General features: G+C 35.4%; 3 long non-coding RNA genes across 10 annotated transcripts; all 3 read left to right on the top strand.

The window, feature by feature from the left end:
• The first annotated feature begins 47 nt into the window (after positions 1–47).
• LOC121799221 lies at positions 48–3,314 on the top strand. 3 transcript variants are annotated; one of them, XR_006050197.1, is made up of 11 exons: positions 48–183; positions 482–569; positions 650–766; positions 868–904; positions 1,328–1,394; positions 1,495–1,698; positions 1,868–1,907; positions 1,991–2,117; positions 2,201–2,323; positions 2,462–2,736; positions 3,065–3,314. It is a non-coding gene; the product is annotated as an uncharacterized LOC121799221 (long non-coding RNA). The 3 variants fall into 3 exon arrangements; XR_006050196.1 differs by having other exon boundaries at positions 1,868–2,117; XR_006050198.1 differs by having other exon boundaries at positions 1,473–1,698; positions 1,868–2,117.
• Positions 3,315–10,731: 7,417 nt separating this feature from the next.
• Positions 10,732–13,843, top strand: LOC121799223. Of its 2 annotated transcripts, XR_006050205.1 has the most exons (10): positions 10,732–10,870; positions 10,938–11,073; positions 11,395–11,460; positions 11,542–11,658; positions 11,760–11,796; positions 12,096–12,153; positions 12,264–12,836; positions 13,392–13,480; positions 13,581–13,690; positions 13,790–13,843. It is a non-coding gene; the product is annotated as an uncharacterized LOC121799223 (long non-coding RNA). The 2 variants fall into 2 exon arrangements; XR_006050204.1 differs by having other exon boundaries at positions 11,373–11,460; positions 12,264–13,480.
• A 791-nt stretch (positions 13,844–14,634) lies between these two features.
• On the top strand, positions 14,635–19,829 carry LOC121799224. Of its 5 annotated transcripts, none has more exons than XR_006050210.1 (13): positions 14,635–15,050; positions 15,303–15,405; positions 16,304–16,498; positions 16,586–16,720; positions 16,830–17,026; positions 17,106–17,379; positions 17,853–18,004; positions 18,091–18,162; positions 18,257–18,338; positions 18,514–18,597; positions 18,988–19,080; positions 19,419–19,505; positions 19,708–19,829. It is a non-coding gene; the product is annotated as an uncharacterized LOC121799224 (long non-coding RNA). The 5 variants fall into 5 exon arrangements; XR_006050209.1 differs by having other exon boundaries at positions 16,810–17,026; positions 17,853–17,965; positions 18,037–18,162; XR_006050207.1 differs by having other exon boundaries at positions 14,636–15,050; positions 16,313–16,498; positions 17,853–17,965; positions 18,037–18,162.
• Positions 19,830–20,862: the final 1,033 nt, after the last annotated feature.

The raw sequence follows: 20,862 nt of genomic DNA, 5'->3' as shown, positions 1-20,862 counted from the left end.
TGAGAGAATTCTTTCTCCAGGTTTACTGATTGTTAGTTTTCTTGCAGCTATGAAGGTGGAAGTGAAAAACAAAGTTCGTCTTGTAAGATCGATGACGTTGAGCTGTGTTACATTCTGTATTGAAACAGTAACAGAGCGACCATACTTAAGGTTCGCGAGGAATATGTTCCCATATGCATGGAGGTTAGTTAGTAGCTTAAGGTGTTCTCTCAACCATGCATATTTATTTTTGGATTTTTTAACCAATTATTTCGTTCGCACTTGATATTGATTGTTGAATCTATAATATATCTCAGAATCATATTGTTTGAATTCAGTAGCTCCGTTGTAAATAACTTTATATCTCACTTCTAGATTTGGCTTAGCTATACGTACATTGTTGCAAAAAGCATGAACTGCTTTTTGTGTTGAGCTACCATTCAAATTGTATAATTTATCTTTTTATTATGATGGGTCATCAGCAACTCTTTGTATTCTCTAGATTGATCTGCATGGATTATCAGTCCCTTAATGATGGAACTCCTGATGTGAGGAATGCAGCTTTCTCAGCTTTGGCGGCTATTTCCAAGGTAATTATTTCAAGATTTTCCATCTACGTTTCATTATTTTTAAATTTCCAGTTTATCTGTTTTGACATCTATGTTTTTAGATGGTTGGCATGAGACCTTTGGAAAAGTCTCCAGAAAAATCCGGATGATGTCAGACAAAAGAAGTATCTGAAATGATTGGGGGTCGATGGGGGATCCTTATGCTCTTCCAAACTCAGGTTTGGCTTCTGATTTTGTTATATAATGGGTAACTGAATTATAGGTATATTTGATGTTTTTTTATAGGAATATGTTTTAACCTTTGTCATTATACTCTCAGGTGTGATTCAATCTTCTCGAGGAGTTATGACAACGAGGTAAATTTTCTACATAGCTAATTTGTCCTCATTATTGTGGAATGAGCTCATTGCGAAGTACTACTATGATTTGACTATAATCTGAAACAGAGAAGAGATCATGAAATTTATAATCATTTTCTTTTATCTTCTGACATACAAATGGGACGAAATTGATTGGTAGCTTGGGGCCTAACGGGTAACTTTGAAACTACATTCTATGATCTTAAATGTTCATGATTTCTTTAGGCTGTTCAGTAGCCTTCGTTATAGTTATGTATGAAATCTTTGATTATATGGAGAGCTTAGTCCTTTTATGAGTTTTTGTCCGTGATTCCATATGCACTCTTCTCCTTCTCCTGAAATTATTGCTGATGTAAGTCATGCCAGATAGCACTGTCTATGGGGTATGATGTGGAATTCATGATTCATCTTTTTTTACAGTTTCCTCTGAACTAGTAGAATGGATATGAAGCAAACCACTTGCGGATCTTTGCTGCAGCAACTGCAGGTAATTCCTCATTAAAGGCTAATTTGGGATCTTTGCTTAGTGTTTCAGTTTCCCTCGAGTTGTTGCATTCTGTCGCAGAAATGAATCTTTTTTCCTGCAGCAAATTTTGGATAAATTTGGTGAAAATTACGAAGAGCGGGACAAAATTCTTCTTCAATTGGATCAGGAGTGCTTGGATGTGTACAAGAGAAAAGTTGACCTGACATTGAAATCTAGAGCCCACCTTCTTCAGACACTGGCAGATGCTAGAGTTGAACTCACCAATCTATTATCAGCTTTTGGAGAAAAGAATTATGTCGGAAATGTAAGTGACGGACCTCATGGTGTTCGATAATGACATTTTCTTAAAGCTCTAGAAGTTATAGCAATGCGGTAATCATTTCAAGCTAGTGGCATAAGTGTAAAATTGTTCTTGCTAAAGAGTATCTCAATTAGTAAATTTTATAATGTTTGGTTTCTGTACATTGTTGCAGCCTGACAAGACGTCAGGAACGAACAAGGAACAGCTTCAAGGTATAGCTCCTGCACTGGATAAACTATGGAAACAAAAGGATGGGAAGATAAAAGTGTATTCTGATGTTCAATCTCAAATACAGAACATATCTGCCGAGATTGCTGGAACTAGTGTCCAGGTTGAGAATATCACAGTTGATGAGGCCAATCTATCCATGAAAAAATTAGATAGAGTTTAATGCCCAGCTTCAAGATCTTCAAAAGGAAAAGGTGACTACTTTTTTTCATGCTGAGTTTGTTAAAAGCTTTCGGACTATCTCTTTAAAGTCTAAACAGTGAACTGTTCTTGGCAGGTCTTTCTTGGTTTTTTAAGTTGACAGGCTGCACAAGTTTATTGACTTGTCAGCACAGTTCACGATCTTTGTTCTGTCCTTGCTCCTGGTGATTTTTCAGAACTTTGTCGAACATTAAAGAAGGTATGCTATGGTTTCCTTGAACACAAGTCCACAACTTAATCCAGGTTTTTCTTGATTTTAAGCAGAATATATATTGTTGGTGTAAATATAATGACCAAGTAATTGATGTTGCCTGCACAACATTTTTTAATTTTGCAGGTTATCACCGATGTTAACATTACTGTGGGAAAATAAAGAAAAAAAAGGAAAAAAAAAAGAAAAAGAGGAAAAAAAAAGAAATAAAAAAGGAAAAAAGGGCATCCTTGGTAGGGATCCGAGAACCCTTCATAAAAAAAAGGAAATACAGGAAGAAAAAAAAAAGAAAAAAAAACATTGCTGTTGCAGTTGAAGCTATTCAAGCATTGGGCAACTTTGCTATGGATCTGAGAACCCATTTTTTGGCAAGATGTCGCTTCTTATTGCCTCTACTATTGGTTAGTCCAGTATTGTGTTATATTAATTTGCAAATTACAATGCCCCATAAAATAATAGTAGATGTGTTTTGAGTAGTTATTTGACTTTTTCATTCCAGGGGATTATCGTTGATGTGTAAATTGTACAACTGTAATATTTAGGTTTTGCGACATATTTAGGTTTTGCGATTATTTCCTTTTCTAGTGGTAATTGGAATAGAGCCGACATCCAAAAGCCCTTAGAGTTAATAAGATATAATCTCAGTCCAGTCACTCTTGAACTTGTAAATGCATCTGTGAGCTTTGATTATTGCTTAACATGAGCTTGATTTTTGCTGACGATGTGCAGGAGAAATTGTAGGAGAAGAAACCTACTTCAACTGAGGCCCTTACCCAAACTCTTCAGGCAATGCCTAAGTCCAGATACTTGAGTGTAAATGACACTGTTGAAGGCATGATTTTCCTTTATTTCATTTCTGAACTGTTGTTTAACCTCTGCATAATATCATTTCCTTGTGCTTAGAAGTAGTATCTTGTTTGCTTTCTAGCCTTTTCTCCAGCACTTTCCCGTTTTTTTAATTTTTTATTGTCTTCTATAATTGCAGTGTGTTCTAGGTTGACTTTTATTATTTTTGTCACGACCGCATTTTCTAAGGATAGAAAACACGGTTGATCGCGACTAGGGGAGGATTAAAGAAGCGGGGAAGAAAGGGGAAAATCAACACAACTCAACCACAACCCGAAACAAATGGGAATAGCTCGAAATAAATCAGAGTTTTGAACAAAATAGACTTGAGTCTTTTAAGATGCACAACGGAAGCAAATGAACGCGGTTCCATGTATGAAGACATGAACCCCCGAGAGTCAAAATCTGACTGAATAAAATGTCTTGTCTCCATAGCACTTCCTCCACCACTTCGCTGCTCAACCTGCACATTTAGAAATATATGCAGGGCTGAGTACAAAAAGTACTCAGTGAACACATTGCCGAAAATTACACATATACATTTGAACATATTGTCAAGCCATCATCATAGTAACACTCGGGGTGTTGTTGAAAAGACCCGAGCTTACTAAAAATATCACATTGGACTGCAGTCCCTTTTTCCTGTACTTAGCCATATCTGATCACATTGTGCCGTTGAGATGGTGTTCTCACACGGTCACCTTACATACATGTGCCGGGAAGGTGGCCACCTTCCACGGTCACCTTCTCTGCCCAACATGTCAGAGGTATCCTTGTGCCGGGAAGGTGGCCACCTTCCTCGGTCACCTGCTCTGCCCATCATGACAGAGGTAGCTTGTGTACACTAGTCCGAGCGGGGACACCACCCTCACTGGGACCCGAATTCGACTTATATCATCATTCATAATTCACTTGGCCTTAGCCAAACAGATAGGCATCATACACAAAAACATTTATGGCAAGACAACATCTTTAAAAATCACGAACATGTGTTCAAGTTTTCATAAAATACGATTCGTATTTTTTTAGTATAAGAAAGCTCACCTCGTTTACTTAAACCATTCAATATCCATTTAAGGCAACCCTCGTTCCTCGAGCTCACGTACACACAATAATCCTTGCCAACATCACAACATAAGTCAGCCTTCCATAAACTCATTTTTTTTTCCTATGCATGTCCTATCGTTCCTCTCTCATCGTTTTTCTCAATTTACCCAACCCAATGTTCAACACAAGAGGGAAAAACACACCATAACATATTTCAAAGTGCAACACCTAACCACACCAATAAACACACTCCTTGGACATACATGCATCATATAACACCATAAATCTTGAAAATAAGCACTATTTTATTAAGGCATAAAACTGGCAGAACTGCGCGACCGTTTTGTAAATATCACTAAAAATCCATCCGACCTCATATGAAGCTAAAATTTGGTCACAACACAGTAGACACATTCAAGTTCAACCAGTTAAAATTTCACACCGAAATAATATCATTTGGTCAGTCAAAACATTAATACAACACTCTGGTTGGAACATAAAGATTCGGGCAGCATTGCGCAGTTCGTTTGAAAAATTCACCATAAATTCATACAATGTCCAATAAGGCTGAAAATTTTACAAGACTCAGAAGACACTTCAAATTTTCATCTAGTTCAAGAATCACATCAAACGGAGATCATTTGGTCGGTCAAAAAGATTTCGAAACCTTCTGGTCGAGAACACACGTTACTGGCAGAATTGCGCAGTCGACTTCAAACATTTTTCAAAAATTCATTTTTCAACAAAAAGGGCTGAAATTTATACGAGACACAGAAATCACCTTGAAATTTACTCAGTAAAATTTTTATATCAAAATTCGACCGTTTGATAGGACAATCACACATCAGGAAATACTGTTCGAACGTCACAAATTTCAGACTCAAAATTTCGAAATTAGAGTTTCTTTCCCAATCATCCACCACAAATTCTCATGCTTATAACACACAATCATGCTTGATAAGACTCTTATAAACATGTTTGCACATAAACTTACATCATTCACCAAGGATTCAAAACAATCTCTACATAAACTCATTCAAAAATCGCATAACTATCAAAGTTCTCACGCAAACTCACTTTCCCACCGATTAATTTTGCGATCTATGATTCCTACACTACTATATGCATGTAGGAATCAAGAACATGGTTCAATGAAGGAGATGAGAAGAAAATCTTAGTTATACCTTTTTGAATCAGGAAAAATGAACGGTAGAAACAAGCGTTGGCACGATTCGTCGGGAACTCTTGAAAATCCACTCCAATTGATGCAAGAAACAAGAATTGAGTGGAGGATTTTTGGAGAGATTGTAGAGGGGGAGGGGAAAAAAAACGTGTGGAGTGAGGGAGAATGGGGGCTAGGGTTTATATTAGAGATAGGGATGAATTTAGAGATAGGGATGAATTTAATTATAGATAAGCTTGGTATTAGAGATAAGGATTACCTTATCCATTAACCACTATATATATGTATGTAACATGTAGTTTCATGGTGTGTGGAATAAGAGGAGCCATATTTTCCTATCAAACAAGAAAGTCTCCCTTCTCTCATATACTTCTACAAATCAACACCTATAAATAAAAACCCACAAATAAAAAGAAGGCAAGGTTTCGAAAATTATGGCTAGAATTTCAATAAGGAATTTATTTGGTATTTACTTGGAGAGGAATAGATTCACAATTTAGGAAATAAACAATGAACATTCCATAAACAAGGGAACAAAATAAATTAAATCTCCAAGTATGAAATACTGAGGGAGGGGGCGAAAATTTGCTTAACTCGCCGCAAGGAAATAATTCAACTCTTAATTTAATTGGGTGGGGGAATAAAATGTGGCAAGATTTAATTGGATTTAAAAAAAAAATAGCTAAAGGAAATCAACAAGGTACCAATTAAATCAAAGAAACTAATTCATCCTCCTAATTAAAATAGAGAATATTCGAAACTTACAAAAAAAAAAATAATAGGTTAGAGTTCGAATCTCATGTAGCACAATTTAGGGATAATTTGATTTGGATTTAATTTGGATGAATATCCCAAAACAATTAATTAAATCCAAGAAAGAATAAACCTTCCAATAATTGGAGGGGCCGACAATAGCTACTTTATTTGGCTAGAACAAGATGCATGATCTTATTTAAATTGATTTTCCCCGAATTAAAATATAAATATAAAAATATCAAATACTTCATTCCACATCACCCACGAGAATTATTTCACATAATTCACTTAATCACATAGAAACAAAGAAATTTCATAATTGAAATTTCAAATCAACTTATTAAATAAAAGTCACAAAATTCTGGGATGTTACATCCTTCCCCTCTTAACAGAAATTTCGTCCCGAAATTTAGGATGTATTTAAACAAAAAGCTCGGGATATTTCTCCTTCATTTTCTCTTCTAGCTCCCATGTTGCTTCTTCCTGTCCGTGGTTTTTCCACAAAACCTTCACTGTAGTAATCGACTTGTTCCGAAGCTGTTGCACCTTTCGGTCTAGTATTTCTACCGGCTTTTCTTCGTAACTCAGGTCAGGCTCTAAAGCGACTTCTTCGTGGCGAATCACATGTTTATGGTCGAACACGTACCTTCGAAGTTGAGAGACGTGTAATACGTTGTGTACGTTCCCAAAGTTGGGTGGTAATGCCAAGCGATATGCTACTGGGCCAACTTCCCTCAGAATTTCATAGGGTCTCACGCGAGGAAAAAAAAATAGAGTTGATCTAGCCGTTGTAACTTTGATAGGAACTGAATTTGGGATTCCAAAAGAAATATTCGAATCGTTCTTGCTTTGTGTAGGCTCCAAGGTAACCATGAAAACAGAACGATTATAATTATTTCAATTACGTGAGTATTTGGTTCACCACAAACTCTCACCAGTTGCTTGCAACAAAGGTTTTTTTTTTCACGAAATGCGAAGACTAGGCTCAATTGGGCTCATTATGCTCACCCCCAGAAAAGAAAAGATACAACTTCAAAGGGCTTGAGCTTTACCCATAGAGCTTGAAAATTTTATTGTGGGAAGAGCTTGCCAGAAGGAATAAATTGCGAAAGTGAGAGTATGATGAATAGAATGTAGATGTCAATAATATGTTGCCAATGATATAATCAAAATGAACAGTCAAGTAGAAAAGTTTCAAGTATCCCCAGATGATAACAAGAAGACCTGAGATGGTTGGTTACAAATGGATTTGAAAAGAATGGGAAAAACAAACAATTGAAATTTGCTCAACAACACTAGATAGAAGATCATATCAACGAAATTTTTAGAGTTTATAAGCAGTTCAGGGAAACTAACTAATAAAGAGGGCAACAAGAGGAAATTAGTCAAGGGAGAAGCAATGTGCCAGCTTTAACATAGAGCTTGCAGAAAAGCTCAAATCAAGAGACAACAGTCATATTTGAATTCAGAAAATGAGAGTACTTATGTAAAACAAATAGCTTGTCAATAAGTATGTCTGAAATCACAAAGGGTCAAATTAAATGGTTTAAGGTCTTACCAGATGGCTACTCCAATATAGTAAGACTGAAAATGATTGGGCTCAAGTGGATTTGAGAAAGAAGAATAACAAGGAACTACCCTTTTGGGTCAACAACATCGTGATACTATATCACGTTAACGAATTTACAAAGTTTATAACCAAGTCACGGAAATTAACTAGTAGAGAAGACAATCAGAGCAAACTAGTTCAGGAAGAGAGCAAATTACTTTAGACTTGGAGTTGCTAAAGAGCTCAAAGCATGATGGAATAATTTTTAGTGGAATTAAGAAGAGGGAACTACTCATATAAAATAAAGAGCTTGTCAAGAAGCACTTTTGAAAACAAAAAAAAGTCCACTAATGATCTTTGAAGAATATTATCATTGAAGAGACAATAGTTTAGGGAAACATGTTTATTCTGAAGGCTATAAATAAAGCAGCTCCGAGTATAAGAGTTTGCTGACCAGAATTCAGAGAGTCAAAGTATTGCTTTTATACAGAATGAGTAGACAATGACCGTAGTCACTTGAGGTTATCAGAAAACATGAGGGAGTAAGCTCAAAACTGAAAGTGATTCACAGCCTTGACATAGAAGAGGGAAAAATAATGACACATTACCTCGCAAAAGAAGTCATTTAAGTTCTTAATCCAACAAAATTATTTTGATCAAGGGGGATGCGAGAAAATGGAATTCATGAGAATTCAAGTAAGCGTTGCTGCTGAATCTTTTTGATTAACTACAATGGTGATACTCCCTTTTTAACTCTTTATAGAGAATGGTAAATGGGTTATGTGAAACTTTGGTCACAAGCTACTTGCACCTTATGATCACGTCAGATGACCATATGTGGGGATTACGACTCTTTGGTACTCTCGGTTCGTCAGAACTGTCATCCTCGTAACACGCCGTTTCTGTTTACTTATTATTGTAAAGCTAGATTCTTTGTTTACATTGTAATCATATTCTCTTGCCATGTATGTGTTCATCGCTTAGTTGGATCAAAGGTATGATCCTTTGGAGTGATTGGATTGTCAAGAAAGACAATGGCTAACCCAGATTATTCATGTCATTGGGACGTAAAAACATCATTTTGTTCTATGTTGGATTACTTTTCTCGTGACGAAACTTCTTTCTTATCGTGTACTTTCTTATCGTCGCTCGGGAAAACGAGAAATGTTCATACTGTACTTCTAAGTTCGAGTTCATATTGTGTTCTAGAAGGAACGCATAACTAAGTATTCTAAGTTCTTGGAAATTTTGATTTCCTCATTCTAGCAACATGATTCAATGACTAACTCAAAAAGAGATGTCATTTCACCAATTGGTACCAGACTCGGATACTTTATACTTCCATATTTCATTACCTTTTTTCCATTTAGGAAAGTTACTTCTTTTATTCATACATTCACAGTCTTTAGCCAAGAAAAGACATACTAACTCTTTCTTTAAGCACGCTACCAAATCAAGAAACATCAACTCTTTCTTTAAACTTGGTATTTTCATTTGTTCACTCAAATTAACTGCATGAGTTATTTCTCCATTTCAAACTTTTAAACATCTTGACTTTCTTTTGAAAAAGAACAAGTTACCTTTTTCCTCGTTGAGCGCGATTGGTGGGGGTGCTAAGAGCATTTTCATCAATTATACAGTCTAGTGGAACAAGGCTAGACCAAAGATTTTCAAAGAAGACTCTCGGGTTCAGAGCGAGAAAGAAGGCTCTGATACCACTCTGTCACGACCGCATTTTCTAAGGATAGAAAACACGGTTGATCGCGACTAGGGGAGGATTAAAGAAGCGGGGAAGAAAGGGGAAAATCAACACAACTCAACCACAACCCGAAACAAATGGGAATAGCTCGAAATAAATCAGAGTTTTGAACAAAATAGACTTGAGTCTTTTAAGATGCACAACGGAAGCAAATGAACGCGGTTCCATGTATGAAGACATGAACCCCCGAGAGTCAAAATCTGACTGAATAAAATGTCTTGTCTCCATAGCACTTCCTCCACCACTTCGCTGCTCAACCTGCACATTTAGAAATATATGCAGGGCTGAGTACAAAAAGTACTCAGTGAACACATTGCCGAAAATTACACATATACATTTGAACATATTGTCAAGCCATCATCATAGTAACACTCGGGGTGTTGTTGAAAAGACCCGAGCTTACTAAAAATATCACATTGGACTGCAGTCCCTTTTTCCTGTACTTAGCCATATCTGATCACATTGTGCCGTTGAGATGGTGTTCTCACACGGTCACCTTACATACATGTGCCGGGAAGGTGGCCACCTTCCACGGTCACCTTCTCTGCCCAACATGTCAGAGGTATCCTTGTGCCGGGAAGGTGGCCACCTTCCTCGGTCACCTGCTCTGCCCATCATGACAGAGGTAGCTTGTGTACACTAGTCCGAGCGGGGACACCACCCTCACTGGGACTCGAATTCGACTTATATCATCATTCATAATTCACTTGGCCTTAGCCAAACAGATAGGCATCATACACAAAAATATTTATGGCAAGACAACATCTTTAAAAATCACGAACATGTGTTCAAGTTTTCATAAAATACGATTCGTATTTTTTTAGTATAAGAAAGCTCACCTCGTTTACTTAAACCATTCAATATCCATTTAAGGCAACCCTCGTTCCTCGAGCTCACGTACACACAATAATCCTTGCCAACATCACAACATAAGTCAGCCTTCCATAAACTCATTTTTTTTCCTATGCATGTCCTATCGTTCCTCTCTCATCGTTTTTCTCAATTTACCCAACCCAATGTTCAACACAAGAGGGAAAAACACACCATAACATATTTCAAAGTGCAACACCTAACCACACCAATAAACACACTCCTTGGACATTTTAAGTAATTGCATATTCACAAATTTTCATTTATTTGCCTCAATCATTGACATCAAGATGTACACGCCTCCTTGTGCTGCATTATTGATCACATGCTATCTAAATGAAGTATTCTCGGGCACTGGAATTACCGGTCATAAGTTGCATAAGATATGAATGTATTTTCTAGTAGTTTCAGTTACATAGTTGGAAATATGTTCTGAAATTACCACAAAATCACCTAATTCGGCTGACCTATTGTTTGAACCAATAGATTAAATGCATGGTTACTCGAGGAACGAAAGAAGATGTGGTATTTATTATGGTTCGTAATGAGAGAATTCTTTCTCCAGGTTTACTGATTATTAGTTTTCTTGCAGCTATGAAGGTGGAAGTGAAAAACAAAGTTCGTCTTGTAAGATCGATGACGTTGAGCTGTGTTACATTCTGTATTGAAACAGTAACAGAGCGACCATACTTAAGGTTCGCGAGGAATATGTTCCCATATGCATGGAGGTTAGTTAGTAGCTTAATGTGTTCTCTCAACCATGCATATTTATTTTTGGATTTTTTTAACCAATTATTTCGTTCGCACTTGATATTGATTGTTGAATCTATAATATATCTCAGAATCATATTGTTTGAATTCAGTAGCTCCGTTGTAAATAACTTTATATCTCACTTCTAGATTTGGCTTAGCTATATGTACATTGTTGCAAAAAGCATGAACTACTTTTTGTGTTGAGCTACCATTCAAATTGTGTAATTTATCGTTTTATTATGATGGGTCATCAGCAACTCTTTGTATTCTCTAGATTGATCTGCATGGATTATTAGGCCCTTAATGATGGAACACCTGATGTGAGGAATGCAGCTTTCTCAGCTTTGGCGGCTATTTCCAAGGTAATTATTTCAAGATTTTCCATCTACGTCTCATTATTTTTAAATTTCCAAATTTAGCTGTTTTGACATCTATGTTTTTAGATGGTTGGCATGAGACCTTTGGAAAAGTCTCCAGAAAAATCTGGATGATGTCAGACAAAAGAAGTATCTGAAATGATTGGGGGTCGACAGGGGAACCTTATGCTCTTCCAAACTCAGGTTTGGCTTCTGATTTTGTTATAAAATTGGTAACTGAATTATAGGTATATTTGATGTTTTTTTATAGGAATATGTTTTAACCTTTGTCATTATACTCTCAGGTGTGGTTCAATCTTCTCGAGGAGTTATGACAACGAGGTAAATTTTCTACGTAGCTAATTTGTCCTCATTATTGTGGAATGAGCTCATTGCGAAGTACTACTATGATTTGACTATAATCTGAAACAGAGAAGAGATCATGAATAGAGACAATTGTTCTGATGTATAAATTTTCAGTCCAGGGGCTGATCGTTGATGTATAAATTGTACAAGTGTCATCTTTATGCATTGCAATTACTTCCTTTTGTATTTGGAATTGGAATAGAGACAATTGTTCTGCTATTTTTGACATACCTCTTCGGCATTGTTTCCCTCACAATTGTTATCATTCCTAGCAGGTTGTGAAGAATTTTGGCTTCAAGATCTTGTAAATATGTCCGGAATACTATGATGTAGGTAAGTAGTCTGACCTTTTAACTAATGACGCCTAAAATTGAAGGTCATGTCATGATTTTAATTGTTTGGGTGTAAATTGAGGTTTGGAGTTGTTATTGCTTTTGTTGCAGGCTTTTCAGAACAAGAGGCTTGATTATGCAGTTAAGGAGAGTACTCTTGTAGTCTCATCACGGAACTGTTGCTATGGCTTTTGGATAATAGAGATCCGCAGATGGATGATGGAAGTCAACTTTTGTGAGCTTTGAATGTTCTGATGTTAATGATTCTGGTAACTATCACTATAAACTTATGAGGCAAGCATGGCTAGTTTTTCTCCTCTCCTTGTGAATATAATTGCCGATGTGTGGCCGGATTGCACGTGCATTATAACGCAGAACGTACATCATTTGCTGTGCTTATAAATTTGTTAAGACTTCTGGATCCATCAAGATGGCCATCTCCAGCTTCAAATGAGTCTCTTGCAATCAGAAACCAGAAGTTCTCTGATTTGGTTGTTAAATGTTTGATCAAGATTACAAAGATATTATATCTTGATCTATTTTATCTTGTTTTTTTTCTTTTAATAATATAGTGTTCTTATTATATTGATGTTGTGAATCTTCCTTTTGTAAGAATGTTATGTTGCATAGTTTGATGATCACTCTGACGGCAGTGTTTGAGAGTATTTGCATAGTGTTCTTCTGGTAAGAATGTTATTGACAACTATGTTCTTCTGGTCTAGTGTTTCAATAATTTATGCTTATGCAACTGGTGTATATGCTGATCTTCTCTGCTATACTTGTTATTTGACGTACTCAGCAACTTGTATAAAATAAATTTTCTTATGATCGAGATCATTATATGTTGCATTTTCATTCGTCAGGTCTAGAACAAGGAGCTCGAACTAGAAGTTGTTTCTAAGGCTGTGGGATGTGTATTCTGAAGTACTTGTTTGGCATTTGAACAATGTTTCTGGACAATGTTATCAAGTCACCACGTAGCCTAGGAACGAGGCAATTCAATGCCGTCTCTTACGTTTGCAGAATCTGTCCACCCCTTAGCCTAGCCCAGTTATAGGTTTTCTGTGAACTGCAATTTTATGTGCAACACTGTGTCTGACCCAAGTCCAAACTATCTTAAGCTATAATAAATTGATATTGTCTTGCTGTTGATATTGCTATTATACCTTCGCGTGGTTTTACCTTCGTGACTTTAATTTATGGCTGTCTTTTACGAGTCTAAGATATATTTCCTATCAGAACCTTAGGAGATATCCGAGTATGATGACCTTGTCGATCCAGTTGATATATTGAAGCCTTTGGAGAAGTCTGGATTTTGGGAAGGGGTGGTAAGTGGCCTATCTTTGTCATTTACTTATAACAAATATTCAAAAAAATTATTTAATGTAGCCTTTTATTCATACTTTTTTGTATTTTATTTTCAAAAAGTTTCAAAATGGTGTGAGAGGAAAGAGGCTGTTGCTGAACTAACCGAACTTACATCAACAAAAAAGATTGCTCATGGAGATTTTTCAGAAGTTTGTCGAATATTAAAGAACGTATGTTATGGTTTCCTTGACCAAAAGTCCACAACTCAATCCAGGTTTTTCTTGACCACAAGGCTTGATTGATCATTTACATGAATGTGGCTCATGCAGGGCATTCTTTCAGAAGGCATATGCGTGAGTGTGCATTGTGCACCTTAGATAATTGGCTTGGTGTTGCTCATTCCGATAAAATGGTCTGTAGTCTATTTGGAAAATAGTGTTTTTCGAACTCCTGCTTTGAGTGACCTCATCGTTCGTTGTTGTCTTCAGCTACCATATATTACAGTTGTTCTCACAAACACTAAAGTAGGTGCAGTAGGGCACAAGGGTTTTTTTGATTGGCTACAGAACTATTTTATGGCGACCGCCATTTTCCGTCATGAGTGAGGTGCCATGGCGGTGCCTTGGCCTATATACATCCATTTTGATTGGGCAGCCTCAATTAACCAAAACCTCAGCCCAAACAGTTTCGTCCCTCAAAAACACCCTATGTCAATGGCACCACCCCAATGCCCTAGTTTCCCTGCCGCCCCCGCCTTAGCTGAATGATGTAATGATAATTAAAATTTTATTAATAAATAAAATAATCATTTTAATATAATCAATAATATTAAATTATTTTAAGATTTCCTTAATGAATTATTTATTAAAAACATAATAATAATTGTTATAATATTTTTTATTATTAAAATGGATAAATTTAATAATTTGATTGAATTTTCATATGAAGTTAGTACAAGTACGTAATAATAAGAAATAATATAATAATACTAATAATAATAATTATAGTCATTATTATTTTAATTTAGTATAATATAATTCATAATTTCAAATTTTCATTAAAATTTTCATAATTACTTATTACTAAATTATAATAAAAACAGAAAATAATAATAATTATTGTTATTATTATGATGACGGTTTTGTATTTTGATTATTGAACCAAGACTTTAAGTATTAGGCATATTATATAATTGCTTATGATATTATGCTTCTTTAATAGCAGATATGTTATTAGACATATTATATAATTGCTTATGACATTATGATTTCTTTAATAGGATATATATTACATTATGACACTATTGTTTAAGTAGCAGATAAATTTCAGTTTATATTTTATTTATTATTTTCTAATTTTTTGAATTGATAATTATGTATATTCATAATATTTTATCGACTGCCATATCCCTGTGGCGGTTTTTGGGTTGGCCGTCATGCGCCATCAATAACATAGTTGATTACTAGTATTCTTTATGACAAATTTCTCTTATTTTCGCCGAGGATTATGGAATAATTGGAATACATCATTTGCCGTAATATGATCATCAACATGCTCATGCTTAGTGGAAAGAAGCCTACTATTGCAGTGGTAAGTAAAATGTAAAATGTTACTATAACACAAGGGTTAAGGAGACACATTATGAGCACGTATTCTAGACGTCTAGCTACTTCACATAAAATATGGTTAACCACTGTTGACTCTCCCGTTTTTCTTGTTGTATGCACTTCTCTTTTTTAGCCAGCTGCTGTTTTTTTCTCCCTCTTACCTGTTGTATGCTGAATACATTATTAGGGACACCCACGATAGATATTTTTTACTAACTAACAGTTTTCTTTACAGCCAACTGAAATGAGTTTGGAAGAGATTTAGAGCAGATTAGGATCCCTTATTCCAGTAGAGACGATTACTCTAAGAGGTGTTGCGTTGAAAGAGCGGCTTGAAGGTTAGGGTTCAAATTACTGTTTGACCTTATTTGCGGCAATTGCCTATTTAGGTCGTATTTGTTTGTGTTTTTCCCCTTAAGTTATGGTTTTGCATCGTGGGTTCATTGTATCCCACTTTTTTGGGTGTAATTCTCCCTCAAACATATGAATTGCAGATTACTGAAAAAAATGATTGCATGTTTGTCTCTCAACTGACATTTTGGACACAATATCCTGCATCATAGAAATTTGTTACGAATGGAAACAATTTTATCTAGCTCTGATGATAATGTCTACGTAGAAAAATAACTCTTTTGATCATTTCATTGATGATCATTTTTCAATATAATTTTATCATTCTTCTGTTTTTCTTGAGTAAATATTTTCTGGTTAGTTAATATGCTCCTGTTGAAGAAATTGTTAGTTTTTCTATGTGTGGTTTCAGTATATTGTTCTGCCTTAGGTCAAAAACTTTAGTATATTGTTCTGCCTTAGTAATTCTTTCTCCAACTTGGACTACTGACCTTAAATATTTTATAGATTTAGCAACTTTAGTATATTGTTCTGCCTTAGTAATTCTTTCTCCAACTTGGACTACTGACCTTAACCTAAGCATGGTCTGTTGAGCAGGTCCAACAACAAGTTATTGATATTTGTCACCCACATTGCTGCGACAGTATCAAGTTTCCTAAAAAGTGTGTTGTGCTTTGCCTTTAGGTCAAAAACTTCTATAGTTTGGTGCAATCAGTACCTTGAAAATTCATTAGCATTTCTTTGATTGGCTTAGTCATTTCTCACAGTTGTAACTCTTACCTGTAGTTCTGAAACGCAAATGCTCATATTTTTCTCTGATGTTCATTGAGTTAAAATTAACAATCTTTTGGTTACTTCGTACATATGATAGTTTTTACTTGATAGGTATTACAGGAAGAGTAGCTGACATAAAGACTCGTGCTCAAGCCATGAAGTGTCTTTCCACCTTTAGTGAAGCTGTGGGTCCTGATTTTACTTTTGAGAGGGTCATTTGAAAAATAATCTAAAATCTCAGATTGGGGATTCAGGCCCTGATATCTGTATTGGTGTGCCAACATCGCAATGTTGTGGAGCAATTTGGTTAGGACAGTTAGTTTTTCAGAACTGACCTATTTTTCGAACTGGTCAATGAGGAACAAATGATGAACTTGGTTGAATTTTGTGAAGGTAAATTTGTCATATTGGGAAACACGTTTGTATAAAATTATGAAGGAGTGGAAGAATCCAAAGGTTCTTAGAGAAAAGCCTATCCTGATGGTATCTGTAGTGGACGACTTTGTTACTTCTCATATTAAGCTGAAGGTGCTCAAAACTTATCTTCAAGAATTCTCTCATTACTTTCTGACTTAGTTTATGACAAGGTTTAAACATGCGTGATAATTTTATTCCAGGATTTAATTGACTTTTGCAGGGACGTCGGATTACAATCAATATAGTGACTTTTGCAGGGACGTCGGATTACAATCAATCTAGTGCAGCTGCAACTAGAAATGCTACAGTTAAACTTGTCCTTCATAATTTTGTTGGTCCAGGGATATTCTATCCGAGGTTAAAACTTCTTTACTAAGTACTCTTGTTGACACCGAGTATGAAAAGTTCCTGTACGAGGTAAATTCTTTTGGTGTAAAACTGTCATTTTTTCCCTGTTTGTTCTTCAATTCAAATTTACAAATATCACTCTTTGCAGGCATCTGTAGCTCCAACTAAGTCTACATCATCTGCGGTGACTGGTGGCATGGATGGTCTTCCACGTGAAGATATCAGTGAAAGGATCAGCCCCACGTGAAGATATGTTTGTTAATCATCAAATCTGTGAATGATTTAAGAGGGCATGCTGTCAATCTGAATTTATTTTTCTGTCAAAGTCTGCTTGGAATCTATTGAAAGTGTAACCAAAATTCTGGAAGAGGCGAACAAACGTATTCTGCCGGGTGGACTGGCCAGTTGAGAAGTCAAGCAAGGTACTCCCGAATTCTTATACTATTAGTTACAGGTTTATTATGAGTCGTTTTTTTTCAACTAACTGATTTACAATCATAATATTATAAATACTTGGGATCATTTAGAAACTCCCGAATTCCTCAAAGACAATAATTGTACCTTTAATTCCCAATACTGAAAACTCTTCTGTCATGTACATAGCTCTTGTGAAGGCTTGATTTACATGAATGTGGCTCATGCAGGGCATTCTTTCAGATGTCTTGAAATGCCTTGGCTACAACAAAAAGCATATGCATGAGAGTACATTGAGCACCTTAGATACTTAGCTTGGTGTTGCTCATCCCAATAAAATGGTCTGTAGTCAGATTAGGAAAATAGTGTTTTTCGAACTCCTGCTTTGAGTATCGTTGACATCATCGTTTGTTGCTTTCTTCAGCTACCATATATTACAGCTTTGAGTATCGTTGACCTCATCGTTTGTTGCTGTCTTCAGCTACCATATATTACAGCTGTTCTCACATACGCCAAAGTAGGCGCAGAAGAGCGCAAGATTTTTTTGATTGGCTATCAAGAAAGCTTCCTAGTTTGTTGGCTGAGTTTCCTGATGTAATACAACTACTCAAACCCACTGCATTTGCTATGGCGGTATCTCATTATGCAAAGTTGTTATTTTGTAGGTAGGTGTTTGTGTCAACTTTATGTCTCAAGAAATATCTTGGTTACCTATCCAGGATAAATCAGTAGATGTTCGTAAATCGGCTGCATGCTTTAATGAAATATTGAGTGTTTGTGGACAAGAAACGGTATGAATATCCAAAATTTTTATCTTCATTGAGGTTTGCCAACTCTTTTACCTGCTAGATGGCGCTAGACCTATCTTATTCTCTCCCCTAATAGGTATCAAAAAATTTGAGAGATATACAAGGTTCTGCTTAAGCTATTATTTGCTAACGACTGAAGACATATGAAGCTTTTCAAGGTAGATCTGTTTTGTCAAGCATCGCGTTTAAAAGCAGCCTAAAGACAGAATAAATGGTCATGGCGACCGCAAGTCTGGGCATGGAAGAAGAAATGCACTCTCAGTTTGTTTTCTGTTGTTAATATCTTTCTTCTTAACCATAATATATTTGTTAATTGATGTCCTGTTTATTTAGAGAGTTGTACCTAACAAGGGATACGGGCAAGAGTACATCTTGCCTGCTCAAGACATCAACACTAACCTGAAGGATTCAACCAAGGTTGGTACAAATTTATTTTTAGGGCAACAAGGTGCAAATATTTTGGTAACTGCAAGCTGCAAACAATGCTGTATCTTTTAAGTAAACAAAGTAGATTATTAACTTAGTGTTACTCTTGCTGGTTGATAGAGAAAGGATTATTGTTTCCAGATTCAAATTCAAGATCTTGAGGTTTCTGTTCTCTTTTAAGATTCCTTTATTAATTTTGTGGGAGGCCTTCATACAAATTTTTAGAACTTTTGTCAACTTTTGGGTTTGGGTAAATGGTGTCAGACCATCAATGTTGACTTATTTTGGCATCTGTGTGGCTTATTAATTTTTTTACATCTGATGATATGTTTCATTCTTATAGATGTTATAGTATGTGACTTTGCTTACTTCCTCAAACAGAATGATGTCATGAAATACTTTGAGAGGATCTGATCGGAGGCTCTTAAGTGCTGACTTCAAAAGCAAGTTGATGGCATTGAGATCTTGCAGAAGGTTATTTCAACATAAATTCTAGTTTTGATTGTGTAACTTGAAATTTTCATTTAATGGTATTTTTGAAAAAGAAATGAGTGATACCATGTTTGATGAGTATTCTCAAGACACTTGTTGTTTGAAAAAGAAAGGAGTGATACCACATTCAGATTGATTGTAGAATTGCTAAATTACAATACAGCCCGTGGAATTGCGTACAAATTGTTATTGATTCTCCAATATCTAGCTCTCTAGGGATGTTACAGCCGGTGAATATATATGTGTTGATAATTCTTATTTATCATATTTAAACTATCTGGATCATTTCTTGACACTTGACCTTCTGTAATTTTGCTAAGGTACTTGAATTTCTTCCCGAGCTTCTAGATCTGTTCAAAAATGAGGGCTGTGAGGCAACCATCTTTCTTCCTTGCTTGGTTGAAAAGGTAATTATCTGTCTGTGATATCTCAAGCATTATCCAAAGTCTTATTAAGTTAAAGGAAGTTGTTGTGGCAAGTGAATGCATAGTTATTACTTTTGTTTTTAACATCGTCTTTGTTGATAATTCTGCGAATTATGTAGGTGATAATATTTCTTCTAGTTCTTCCACTAAAATAGTTCTTATGCTTTTTTGAATCATGCATGAGAGATGGAGAAGAAGGCAAGCCTGGAGAAGCTAGAGTTGCCCTAAGACTACTCTCCATTCGAGAAAATATGTGCAGAGAGTGTGTATTTTTTATAGTGTGTGTCGAGTGCATGTATTTTGTGTATAGTGTGTTTATAATGTATGCTATGTGTATAATTTCAGTTCAAGTATATTTTGTGTATAGTGTGTATTTTTTGTAATATGTACAGTGTGTGTAGCTATGTGTGTTTTTTGCATAATGTGTGAAGTGTGTTACACTTTCTATTTTGTATATTGTGTGTGTAGTGTGTATTTTTTTGTGTAGGTTTAGTGCGTGCATTTTGTGTATATAGCGTATATTTGGTTTATAGTGTGTGTAATTTACGTATTTTATATATAGTGTGTGTGATGTGTAGTGTGTAGTGTTTTTATAGTGTGTGTATGTAAAGTGTGTGATTTTTGTGTATAGTTTGATTAGTATGTTTGGTTTGTGTATAGTTGCTAGGTATTGTGTGTTTATAGGGTGTGTAAAGTGGGTAATTTTTTTGTATAGTTTGAAATTTGTGTATTTTTTGCATAGTTTGTGTATATTGTTTATAGTTTGGTTAGTATGTTTGGTTGCAATGTATGTGTATTTTGTGTTTAGTATATAATAATATGTGAAGTGTGTGTTTATTATATTTTGTGTATAGTGTGTTTTATGTGCAATGTATGCAGTTTGTAGTGTGCGTATGTATGTATCATTGTTCGTTTGTATTTTTTCTGTAGTATGTGTTATGTGTCTATTTTTTTACATGTATATTTGTCTATATTGTGTATATTTTGTGTGTCTGTGTATTTTTTGTATAGTGGGTGTAGTGTGTAGTATGTGTGGTGTGTATTTTGTGTATAGTTTGATTAGTGTGTTTGGGTTTAGTGTATATTGTGTGCAGTACACATGTACATTGTGTCTATAGTGTTTGTAGTGTGTGAAATGTGTATAGTGTGGGTTTTTTTGTCGAAGATGTGTGTAAAGTGTGTGTATTTTGTATATAGTGTGTAGCAAGTATACAATGTGTATATTGTGTAGTAAGTGTAATGTGTATTTTGTGTTTATACTTTTGTATAGAGTGTGTTTATACTATGTGTGTCGTATGTCTTGTGTGTATATTTTTTTAGAGTGTATTTTGTATATAAT

This window comes from Salvia splendens, chromosome 4 (genome assembly GCF_004379255.2).
Source record: "Salvia splendens isolate huo1 chromosome 4, SspV2, whole genome shotgun sequence".
Taxonomy (NCBI): domain Eukaryota; kingdom Viridiplantae; phylum Streptophyta; class Magnoliopsida; order Lamiales; family Lamiaceae; genus Salvia; species Salvia splendens.
Note: the sequence above shows the minus strand (reverse complement) of the source record. Positions and strands in the feature narration are given on the sequence as shown.